The sequence below is a fragment of the Choloepus didactylus genome, chromosome 2 (genome assembly GCF_015220235.1).
Source record: "Choloepus didactylus isolate mChoDid1 chromosome 2, mChoDid1.pri, whole genome shotgun sequence".
Classification (NCBI taxonomy): domain Eukaryota; kingdom Metazoa; phylum Chordata; class Mammalia; order Pilosa; family Megalonychidae; genus Choloepus; species Choloepus didactylus.
The window spans coordinates 54554735-54567250 of NC_051308.1; the positions used below are offsets into that span (position 1 = coordinate 54554735).

The window sequence follows — 12516 nt, forward strand, 5'->3', positions numbered from 1 at the left end:
TAAGTATATAATTTATGTAGAATTGATTTACATTTGCCTTGTTGTAACTGAGAAGTACATAATTTACTAATCTGAAAAGATTCTACTTGAGAAGGGAGCACTTTTTCCTTATTCCTTCAAAGGTTCCGTAGGAGCCAGAGTAATGCCACACGTTTGGGTGATTGTTAAAATATGACTCAACAAAAGGCCAGGCAGTGAAGCATCTATTCCTCTTCTATGAGCATGTTGCCTTGTGCATGTAACTAATGCACATGAACCTTCCTGACAGTGGTCATGTCTCCCAGCCCCCCTCAGGACAGAGTGCAGTCACCCTACCCGGGCACCTGAGGGCCATCACGATGCGGACCCTGACCACTCTCCAGCTTGTCTCCTGTACTTCATTCTGCAGCCAAACTTAGCGTCTTGACCTTTCTCAGTACCTGTACTCCTCCTTGCCATGCAAACCCCCCAGGATGCCTTCCCCAGCCTCTTCACCTGGTGTCTACTCATCTTCCATCAGGACTGAGATGAGATGTCCCCTCCTCCAGGAAGTCTTCCCTCACCTATCCCCACTCCTCAAGGCTAGGCTGGGTGGCCCTCCCACACGGCGTCTGTGATCAGAGCCCCTCTCACACAGCTGTAATCACCTCTTCCCCTCTGTCTTCCTACTGGACAGTGATGCCTCCAGTCAGGAGCTGTGGCTCATCATCGTTGTTGGCTGGTGCTCTGCCCAGTTCCTGGCACCTAACTGAGGCTCAAGAAACATTTGGACAGAGATACATGCAAATTGCCAAATATATACATCCATAAAAATGAGTTCCATCTCACTAATAATAAAAGAAAATCAGATTAAAACAACCATTTGAATCATTTTTTTACAAAGGAATTAAAATGCTTAGCACTGGCAACTGTTCTGGGAATGGACACTCACTGGCAGAAAGGCAAATTGTTACAATATCCCACATGGAAATTGTTTTACCTTGTAGGAAGGGGTGCATGGCTCTTTCTCCCGTCTGGGTGGGTATGTGAGTGCCATGTTCCTTTCTCTTAAGCTTCAGAGAAGGCAGGACCCTCTCCAGCAGCGTTAGAGCAGAAGAGAGGGCCTGGTGAGAATGGTAAGTCTGCGAAGAGTTGGCGCCTCACCCTAACCTATTTATTCAGCATTTATTGAGTGCCTACTGTATGTTCCCTGCCCTTCAGTTAAAAAGCTCACCTAAACATCAGCAGTTTCTGAGGCACCAGACTGTTCCCTGGTTGAATGGCATGCCTTACAGCCTTGTTAAGATTGAGGTCAGTTTTGCTTTTGTTTTTCGGGAGCAGCCCGTTTCTGAAAACTGTGGTCTTTCAGGAGGGTATATATGCATATAACAAGCTTCAGTAAAGCAGGATAGCATCTTTATGTTGTTCTTACCACCTAAGTCACTGCCTGCAAAGTTAGTTTCCTCTCCAATGACTTTTACTTACAAATTTTCACAAAAAAGAATTAATTTGAAGGTAAAAATCGGCATCTGTCAACATGTTGAAATATCTTTAAAGAAGAGTTTGTTTTCCAAAGTAACTCAATAGGGCTTTTGTTAATATAAAATGTTTTCCTCCTGTTATTTACAACTGCACAATATTAGGCAAGGGCCCTTGATGAATAATTATGGAATGTGTTGAATAATAGAGAAGCACTTGCTCCAATAGACACACTTAAGAAAGACAACAACTCTGAAATAGGTTTTTAAATCCTTACTATCAGATCTTTCTGTTCCCTTTCCCCTACCCCACTTTCAAGCCCCAGAACCAACGTTCAAAGGGAGGTGGATAAAGGACCCATTTTTAACATCAAGGCCTCAAAGACTAGCAGTGAACTAATTTATGGCTCTGCCAAGTTGTACAGATAAAAATCACTGTTCACCCTGAAATTCATTTAGAAGAACCAATTACTGCAGGACACTTAAATGTGCTCTCCAGAGATGTGGAACAAGAAATGACAACTCATTTGGAACATTAATCTTCCTAGGCTTTCTTAGCAGCAATCAGAAGTTTGAGTCAGGCCTGAACTGGGGGTGGAGGGGTGGGGAGTTAAGGGTTTAACTGCCTTTAGATTAATCAGAGAGGAAAGCTGGGAAAAGTCTCAGGCTGGACTTGATTGGTTCTTTACATCCAGCTCTGAATAGGGGAGAGGCTGTCAGAGTCCTAAAGAGAGGTGCAGAAGGGCGTCCCCTCTGATGCCACTCTGCTGAAAAGGCTTTTCAGGGAGGATTAGTAAGCAGGCGTATAAAGGCCTTGCTGCTCCTCTCAGGATCTGCTAAACAGATAACGAGGATTTCTGGTTACTAGAGCCATGATACCAGATAGCAGTATCATGCACCAGTATGAAACTGCTCTGGCAAATGCCTGCTGAGTGGGAGGCTATCAAAGCCCCTAATCCTCGAAAGTGAACTTGAGGTTTTCTGCCCACCCACACAACATGGACACTATTGTCCAGAATTTAGTTTTCAGCGCATTCAACAGAATTTTGGACATGAGGAAATAACAGGTTGTCAGCTTGTTTAAAAAAATTAAAAATCCTCTAATTCCAGCTGTAACCCATTAGAGATTAAGCTGCAAGGGCAGTCTTATTTAGCTTTTCCCCAGCCAGCAGGCTTGGAACCACAAGCTGTAAAGATCATCTTCACTTTCTAAAGGGAAAAACAGTTCCTGAGATGAAAAGCTACTAGTCCTAGGCTGCTTGGTAAGTTAGGGGTCATGCTAAGACTAGAATGAGCCCATCCCTGAGCTCATTCCTTGCACGATCTAGAAATGCTTGATAAAGAATAAATCACCCAGGATTCTCCTTATTGAGCACTTTTCATGTGCAGGCATAATAGGATGCAAGTAAGTGGAGAGAACCCCAGGAGACTCATTTCAAATGATGCGAAAATGAAGCCATGTGCTACTCATGGGGACTAAGGCACACCAAGTCACAAGTCCTGACTGCATCACTTACTAGATAGATGGGTGATTTGGGACAATTTATCAGAGCTCTCTGCACCTCAGTTTCTTTATCTGAAAAAAAAAAAAAAAAAAGAGAGCGAGAGAGAAAACAATGCTTCCTTCACAGGGCTGTCATGAAAATTAATGTAGAGGAGATAACATTTGTAAAGCTGGTAGCCCAGGTGCTTAACAAATGCTAGCTGCGGCCTGCAAAGCTTTTAACCTAGAACAAAGGGTGTGACATAGATAAGGCTTAAATGTCATTAGCAACGCATTTGCTACCAAATTTGCTAAAGTGTAATCAGTGATTCAACAAATATAAAAGCACAGGAGATCATGCTCTGGCCAATGAAAGATTCTGAGGGCTTTAGGTTCTTGGGGAGGAGGGCACTTCTAATCTGGTTGGAGGGTTAAGGGAAATGGAAAGAGCTGGAGAAGGGAGGCCAGTATAGATGAGAGCTGTGTGATAGAAGTATAATCTCAGCCAAGCATCCCAGCCATGTATGTAACTAAAAATTCTCTGGTAGCCACATTTAAAGGGTAAAAAGAAATAGGGAAAATTAATTTTAATAATGTATTTATTTAACCCAATATATCCAAAATATTATCATTTCACTTATACCCAATTTAAAATCCTTGAGATATTTTCCATTATTTTTTTCCTAAGTCTTTGAAATTCCGTGTGTATTCACATCTCAGTTCTGTTGCTTGCCATATCAGACAGTGCAGATGTAGACAAATCCCCAAGTGCCAATCACTGTACTGGGGCTGGGGGCTCAAAAGGTCTAGACTAGAGCCTGGTTTCTGCCTTCAGAGAACTCATTGTCTAATTTGGGTGGAAAATTCACCCAACAATATCCATTTGCCTGTAGGTTCCCAAACTGCTTATCACAGAGCACTAAAGCTGCAGCTCGGTCTTTTCCTATATGCCCTAGAGATGTCCCAACCACATGGCCAATATTTCAAACATCCTTTCCCATTGACCACATAAATAGTTGTCACAGCAGGCGTCTGATTTCGAGGTTGGGGAGCGCGGCAATTTAGGGAACAGTCACGGGAAAGTGGGGTGCCTTGCTCGCCAATCCCTTTAGGGCACTTAAAGCCCACTTTATACTAGATGAGCCCAGATTCTTGACCAGTAGGAAAGAAACTCGAAGAGAAGCCTCTGCTGGACTCCGCACACTTACCTGCCTCCTGGACGCGGAGCAGCAGCAGCGACAGCGGCCAGCAGCGGAAGGAGCCATCCGCGAGGACACCGCCGGGGTTGAAGAGGCAGCTGCTTTCGCTGCCGGCTGCACCCCGCCCCACCCCGGGGTCTTCTCTCCCTTGCCCCTCCCTTGTGAGCGTCTTGATTTCCTCTGCTGCCTGCCACGGCTTAGAGGGCGACTCACACCCAGGAAATGAAAAGCCCGTTGGCTGATGCTCCTGCGGAGCCATCTTCGGGCTGTGCGAACGTGCTAGATTCCCCAACATTTTTGGAAGCCCTTTCCCCCTTTCTGCAACCTTGAGGTCCTTCCTTAACTATTCTTGTTGAGAAACTAATTTATATTGAGGGATTCAGGTTTCAGTGGGCCATTTTCCCCAGGGATATTTGCATTTTTAAAAGACTGAATAATAATAAAAAGAAGAGCAGAAATGTCTTGAGTATTTACTATGTGCTAGATGCTGTGCTAAGAGATTAATGATTCAGTCAAAGGAATGACTGGGCAAGAGTGGAATTTCAGACAAAGTGACACCTGATGGAACAGAGGTATCTCCCTAGTGCTTTTAAAATCATACTAGGTAGATAACTCCTATGTGACCCTATCTATGGGGAATTATCAGTGGAGGATATGGCCGTAGTGCACTTTATTTTTTAACTTTTAACTTTTGGAGCATTCTTCTTTGTTTAGGAAAGTTTTTTTCACTCATTCTGATAGCTGGATAAGTAGAAAATACTCAGTATAATTCTTAAGCTAGAAAATGCTTAGTATAGTCTTCAATAGCCAATAGGAGAAAAAAACTGTTTATTCAGATCACTTCATTCAACCAGCCTTGAGTTATTCTGACCATGAAAAGTCCTTGTTAAAATAACTTGCTGTTCTAATCTCAACAACAAAAAAACTTGCTCTCTGTTCCCAGGAACTTTCCCAGCATTGCTCACAGGAGGAAACCACCATATGGTTTGATAAAGAACTGGCTTTTTGAAAAACAAACCTGAATGAGGGAAGGACTTCAGGACTTCAAGATAACATGGAGATGCTGACAGAACAGCTTTTTCCTTTTTTTTTTTTTTTCCTTTCTGCTTTCTTCTGGCTTCTGGCCATTTCTTTGTCTATTTGGAGTTATAAAAGCCCAACCAATTCTTCTCACTTTGAACTGGGCTTGAAAGGTTTTTCTTTCCTCCAGTTCCTTTTTGATGCATCTTCAATAAACCTTCTCACCGAAGAAAGAGACTTGTTTCTCTGTTTGATGGGGGATCAGGCGGGCCTGACTACCTGGGACTGGGTTTTTTACCAGCAACAATTCCTTCATTCACTCATTCAACAAATATTTATCGAGTGCCTGCTCTGAGCCAGGCCCTGGGTGTAGGTGCTGGAGATAAAGTGATGAACAAGACTGGTAAGGCTCTGTGTTCATGGAGTTTACATAGTGGGTGAGACAGGCAATAATCAAACAAGCAAGAAATGGTAATTACAGATTGCGATCATCCCTGTAAACAAAATTAACACCGCGTGGGGCGGGTGGGGGGGGGTATATGATGGAGGCTCTTTTCATCTAGGCCTGACTCAGGGCAGGCCTCCTGAAGGAGGAAAAGTGGTTTGCCTGAGGCTCCCACTGGGGCCCCTTCTCAGTCTCTGTGGTCAGTCGAATTATGTACCCCAAGTTAAGGTATGGCAAATGGAAGCAGGCTGGGCCTTGATTCAGATTACTGGAGGCCTTAACAAGAGAAGGCCACAGGGAGAAGCTGAAAGTCAGCAGGAACCGGGGAAAGGAGAGGACGTCACCATGTGGCAGGAGGGAAAGATCAATCACAGAATCCCAAGGATTGCTGAAAGCCAGCACCAGAACACCACAGACATTGCTTTGCTGATGCCTTGATTTTGGACTTCTAGCCTCCAAACCAAGAGCCAATAGATTCTCATTGTTTAAGCCAACCCATTGTGGCATTTGTGAGAGCAGCTCTGGCAAACTAAGACAGCCTCCTATGCTTGTTGTCTCTGCTCCACTGACCTGAGGGCCTCAGAGCCCAGCCCCGGGGCTTCTCATCTTCTCTTTCCACATGTTCTCCCCGGGTGCCCTCAGTCAGTTTCAGGGCTTTAAGTTCCACCTCCCAAATTTATATTTCCAGCCCTGACAAGTCTTATGAGCACCAGATCCTAAATTCAAGTGTGAACCTGATAACACCATTTGAAATTCTGCCGGAATGTCAAGCCTAATACGCCCAATACAGACCTCTGGTTCTCTACTTCCCCAACCTGTTTCTGCTCCCAGCTCCCTGACACCACCATCCACTGGGGTGCTCAAATCAAATCAAAAGACTAAATTTTTTGAATAAGTAGTTGTGGTAGGCAGAATGATGGCCTCTAAAATGTGTTACTTTACATGGCAAAGGCAATTTCACAGATGTGATTAAGCTAAGGATCTCGAGATGGGGAAGTTATCCTGAATTTTCTGGGTGGGCCTAGTCTTATCAGCATATAACTTTCCCCGGGTGTGGTCAGAGGGAGAGGTGATATGGAGGAAGGGTCAGAGAAATGCTACATTGATGGCTTTGAAGGTGGGTGAAGGCAGCTACTAGCCTAGGGATGTGGATGGCCTCTAAAAGCTGGGAAAGGCAAGGAACCAGATTTTACTCCAGAATCTCCAGAAAGGAATGTAGCCCTGCCAACCCCTTGATTTATTCCGGTGAGACCCGGTCAAACGTCTAACCTACAGAAATGTAAGATAATACATTTGCACTGTTTTAAGCCACTATTTTTGACAATTTGTTATAGCAGCAATGGAAAATGAATAGCAATGTAGTCACATGGTTCAAAATTCAAAAAGTATAAAATGGTGTTCAATGACAACCCTCCTTCTCACTCTGTCTCCATCCACCCTGGCCCCTTCTGAAAAGTATCCAATGCCACCAATTTTTTGGTATGCCCTCCCCTGATAATTTATATATAATAAGTAAGCAAATAAATAATAAATGGCTGCATACTATATATACTCCTCTACATTTTTAGCCCACTAATACATATTAGAGGTTGTTCTGTGGAGTTTTCTCATTGTTTTATTATGCTTCCACAGCATTCCATTGCATAGATATGCCATAATTATTTAACCAGTCTCTTATTGATTTCCAAGCTTTTCTATCACACATTCTCAGTGAATAAATAATCTTGAACCTGCATCATTTTGTACATGACTAAGTGTGTCTGTGGGATAAATTCCAGGAGTCATCCTTGATCCTTCCTTTTCCTTATCCCCATTCAACCCATTATCACATCCTATAGGTTCCATCTCCAATAACAAATCTAAACCCAACACTTCTTTCGTGGTCCACTGTCTCCAGTCCATACTAAGCCACTATTATGTCTTCTGGGCCAGCACAGTAGATGCATCCATGTGAAAGTCTGGTATTGAAAGTTCCAAGTTTCCTGTACTTACATCTTGTCCTTTGGGGAAGAGCTCTCTTGGGGCCTCAGATTTCTCAGATCTCTGAAATGGGATCAATGAGACTAAGCATTCTGATTTTTGTGTGAATGAATGAATGGTATTTGCAAAGACTTTAGTGGGGACTTCATTTGCAGGCTCTCAGATGGAAGAAGCTTGTTAAAACTGAAAGGAAGATGAGACAAATGCATCAATGTCTTGGAATAGACATAATCTTGATTGCTTCTCTACTGTGTGTTTTCCTCCTAAGGGTTTTCTAGGACACTGAAGAGGATCAGGAATAAGACAAGTTTTCAGGAATGGAGACAAACTCTTCCTAAGTAAGACCTTAAGATTAAAATTATGCCTTTGTCTCATTTAGCCATAGCCTATATCATGCCTTGAAGGCCCTTGAGGAAGTTCAAGGAAGGGAACTGATTCAGACAGTTCAGCAGCCCTGGCACAGAAAATGATACATTAGATAAAGAAGTAATGCAAAGGAGAGACCCCTGAAATCACTATAAACCTGAAAACAAAAACCCACAGAGACAAATGAAGGGAAGGCATCAGAATTCACACATTTGCCTAAGTATAATTTCTCTCCCCTTTATAATAAAATTTTAATCAACTATTTGTTGAGCACATACTGTGCACCATGCATTTTCATATATAGTTTTATTTAATCTTCCTAATAACCTTGTCTTAGTTTACCATCTGCTAAAACAAATGCCATACAATGAGTAGGCTTGGCAAGGGGAATTTATTGACTCACACTTTTGAGGCTAGGAGAAATCCAAAATCTAGTCATCAGTAAGATGATGCTTTCTCCCTGAAGACTGTGCCCTTCTGGGCAGTTTGCTGGCAATCCTTGGATCCTTGGCTTTTCTGTCACATGGCAATGCACATGGTGATATCTTCTCCTTTCTCCTCCTGGTGACTTTTGGCTTCTTCCAGTGGCTTTCTCTCTCTCTCTTTCTGAATTCATTCTGCTTATAAATGACTCAGGACATTTGAATTAAAGCCCAACCTGATTCAGTTGGCCACACCATAACTAAAAATACCATCTTCCAAATGTCCTATTTACAATGGGTTCATACCCACAGGAATAGGATTAAGATTATGTTTTTTTTTTTTCCTGGGGTACACAGTTCAACCTACCACAACCCCATTTTATAGATAAGGAAACTAAGAGTGAGAGAGTTTTTTCTGGACTTTAAATGGCTGAAACCCTGATGACAGATCAGAGCTGAGGACAGATGTAATTTTCCTGAACACTAAAAATACATGCATGGATAGATGACCATCACAAAGTATTCAGTCAGTTACTATATATAATAAGTATCCATAAGCTACAGATGGTAGCATAGAGTTTTGTTGAAGATCACAGACCCTGTAGAGAGACTTAATGAGCTTGAGCCTGGTTCCATCATTACCAGCTATGTGGCCTTCTGGCCTCATTTACCTAATAGGATTGCTGAGAGAATTGCATGAATGACTATGTGTAAAGTACTTAGAATAGAGCCTGGAAGAAAGTAGGTACTCACTAAGTATTTGTTAGGCATCTGCCCCGGAATCTATGGTTTAGCCAGGGGACCAGTACCAAGTGCTCCTGGGGGCCAAGCAGTATGCTCGGTTACACATAGAAGCACTCATTCTGAGGATGGTCTCGTGGAATCCTCACATCACTCTGCAGGGAGACCATTCTTCCTTTTCTACAGCTGAGGAATCTGAGGTTTCAAAACAATCCCTCTATCACACAACCATGTGTTACGTGGCAGAGTTGGATTTCAAACCCTGCTTTGCCTGCTTTCAAAGCCTGAGCTCAGTCATGGGCACAGAAGGTGGTAGTGTTAGTGTGCAGTCCTGCTCTTCCACGCACATGCACACACACACACACACACACATGCACACAGGCACCCACGCATGTGCAGTATTCAGGTGAGAAGCTTCCCCAATGCCTGCGCCCTCTGCTGATGGATCTGCAGCAATTTCTGGTCTGAAAGGCATTTTCCCAGAATATGGTTGGCAGTGGTTTTGAAAATGACTCAAACTAACTGAATTTTTGACGTCATGAGATGCTGGAGACTTTAGATCCTTCTCATTTCCAGTTGCATGAAACAAAAACAAGAGACTTTGCCAAACCAAAGCAGGAAAAAAATGTGGAAAAAGTGAATGTTTCATGTCAGGTGCTCTCTTTTAGCAACAAACAAATGGTTTTATCCCCTCAAACTTTTATTTTTCACAACTCAGTATCTGAGTGGAGGGAGCTAGTGGAGAGGTGCATGGAAGTAGTGTGGGGGGGGGTGGACTTTTGCACATGTCAGCATTAAACTAATGATGCTGAGTGAGAGGCTCCTTGAAGGAAGAAGAGAAGATGTTTCCAAAAGTTAAGCATTGACAGAATTTCTCATCACACAGCTCCTCACCCACCACATTCTACCCTGCGTGCACACTCTTTCTTCTTACAATTAAAAAATAAAAAGCCTCAAATTTACAGCCATTCTCAAATGTTAGACTCTATAGATCATCTAATACAATGCTATGGTTAAAAACAGCAACTTTAAAATCATAGAGATACCTCATGCAGGATACATGAACCTTCTATGCCTCAGTTATTTCATCTGTAAAATGGGCTTAAAAATGATACCTAGAGAAGGAAGAAACCCCAAGAGATCAGGAGATAATAACAAGTCCCCATGCCATCCTCTGGCCTGGGCTCAGCCCCAGCTCCACCTTCTCTCCTTCTCTCCCCCACACCTCGAGGGCAGAGAGAGGTGGCATTTGAGTCCTCCAGTATCCCAGCAGGCAGTGCAGCCTGGAGACACTAACAAAGGACTGGAGGAGCAATCACAGCTGCTTTCTGAGGAGCCAGAGTACCCAAGATTCCCAAAATGCTTTGGAGTTTTTAACTGAATCTAAGAAACGTCCAGAATAGACGAGATCGTAAAAACAGAAGCTGCAGCAAGAGGGAATTAGTGCTAATGCATCAACAAAAAAAGACAACTAGAGTTAGTGGAAGGAAATCTTGTTTTTTTGTGTTTCCCATGGAGCTAACATTTTATGCAGATGATCAGTCAACACATAAGCAAGTGCTGACTCTGTATAATCCCTGTGAGTTTGCCCTAAAGTTCAAAGTTTTGCATATTACTCCAAATAAATATGCTGTCGTGACACTGTAGGTGCAGTAAAGCCTCAGTGTTGTGTGGATATTGTGATTTGACTCAGAGATGTTCGATCCTGTCACTGTGGTGTAACAGACAAATTCCATCTCCAGGTTTCCGAGCAAAGCCAGAGGGGGGCTTTAGGAAGGAAAGCAGTTGTTGCTACTCTTCTTCCACCTGCAAAAGAACGACAAAAGGAAGACCAGGAAGAAAGAATAAAGGAACATTTAAGAGAAAGTTTATTTTTTTGAGCAGTCATTTCAACCAGCTCTCTGGCTTTGGTGAGTTCAATTAAACTTCGCACAACAGCTAAGGAAATAGACCTGTCTCCTCAGGGCCTAGTTTGCTAACTGCCTTTTTTGGGATTGGTGTGCATTGCAGCCCTAATGCGTTCCACACTGGGGGATGTGGAATCACTGGTGCCTCTCCACCTCCACTTAAGGGTGAATCAAAAATTAGTGGCTGCTTATAGTTTAGGTCTTATTACAATAGCTGTACTTGGAACATGAGCAAGGATTTCGATTGACTTCTGAAGTAATTTTATCTTCAAAATATCATGAATGTGGACTGCCTGTATCTCTATCTCACTCCATTAACATGCTATAAACTATAGAATGATTTAAAATAATTGCAAATAGATGATGTATATTTTAAATTACTCTATAATTTTATTTGAAGGACTCTAGCACATTATGTTACAGAGAGCAAGGATGCTTCTGAGTGACACTTGTAAAATTATTTGAAGAAATTCTTTTTATATCTGTAGCTTTTGAACAAAAGACTTTAATTAAAACATTTGTTATTTTGTCAAAAAAAAAAAAAAAAATGATACCTACCTGATAGGATTGGTGTGAGAATTAGATGAGCTAATCTTTGTAAAACCTTTAGCTCAGAGCCTGACACATAGCCAATGGCCCCCAAATGTGACTTTTTCTCATCACCCAATCCAGTCTTTTCACTTCACAGGCAAGAAAACTAGTCAGAGAGAAGGGAATTACCTAAGGTCAAACATCCTGCTAGTGGCAGGTTTAGGGCTAGATCCAGGCATCTCAGCTGAGCCCTCATTCCACTACACCTCACAGACCACAGAAGATTTTCCTTTATTCATCAGCTCTAAGCAGAAAGAGGTTGGAACTCTCTTCAGTTCATGTTCATGCTAAGCTGGTGATGCTGGCAGAGCCAGGGCCGAGAGGGTCGTGGATTGCTGGCTTCCCTGTGCTAAGCGTGAAGGAAAGGCAGCTGCTCATTTCCTACAACAAGACCCTCTGCTTCTGGAACTAACAAGCCCTGATAAAGCTGATTTCCGCAGAGCACCATTTTACTTTCTAGACGCTGAAGCTCCAGAAAGGTGGAGTTGATTGGGATAGATTTCAGATGCTTTGGAAACAGACAAAACTTCTGAGTCCAGCCAGCCTCCAATGCACATCCCTGATGGTCTCTCTCTTTCTCTCCAAAGACCCTCTCCCAATTCTGAGAGACTGGACCATTGACTTTACTGCACCCTGGTTTTGCCCACATGGTAAATTTTCATCCTAAATGTTCCTTCCTTTCCTTTTTCTGAAAGGACACACACACACACACACACTCACATACATGCCAAAAGGCTTGTGTTCCTTTGGGATGTTGTTCAGATGACCCACAGCAACATTTGTTTCTTCCTAGGAGGAGCCAGTAATCTGTAGCCAGGGTGGGTGAAGTTTCCGGTGTTTCTGGAGAAGATAGAACCCATTCATTCTGACAGACATCCTGCACTCCTGCCCCAAACTGTGTCAAACTTTCCAAAATACAGCTAGAC

At 42.8% G+C, this 12516-nt stretch overlaps 1 pseudogene; it reads left to right on the forward strand.

Moving 5' to 3' along the window:
* The first annotated feature begins 10541 nt into the window (after positions 1 to 10541).
* On the forward strand, positions 10542 to 11230 carry LOC119511601 (annotated as a pseudogene).
* The last annotated feature ends 1286 nt before the right edge of the window (positions 11231 to 12516 follow it).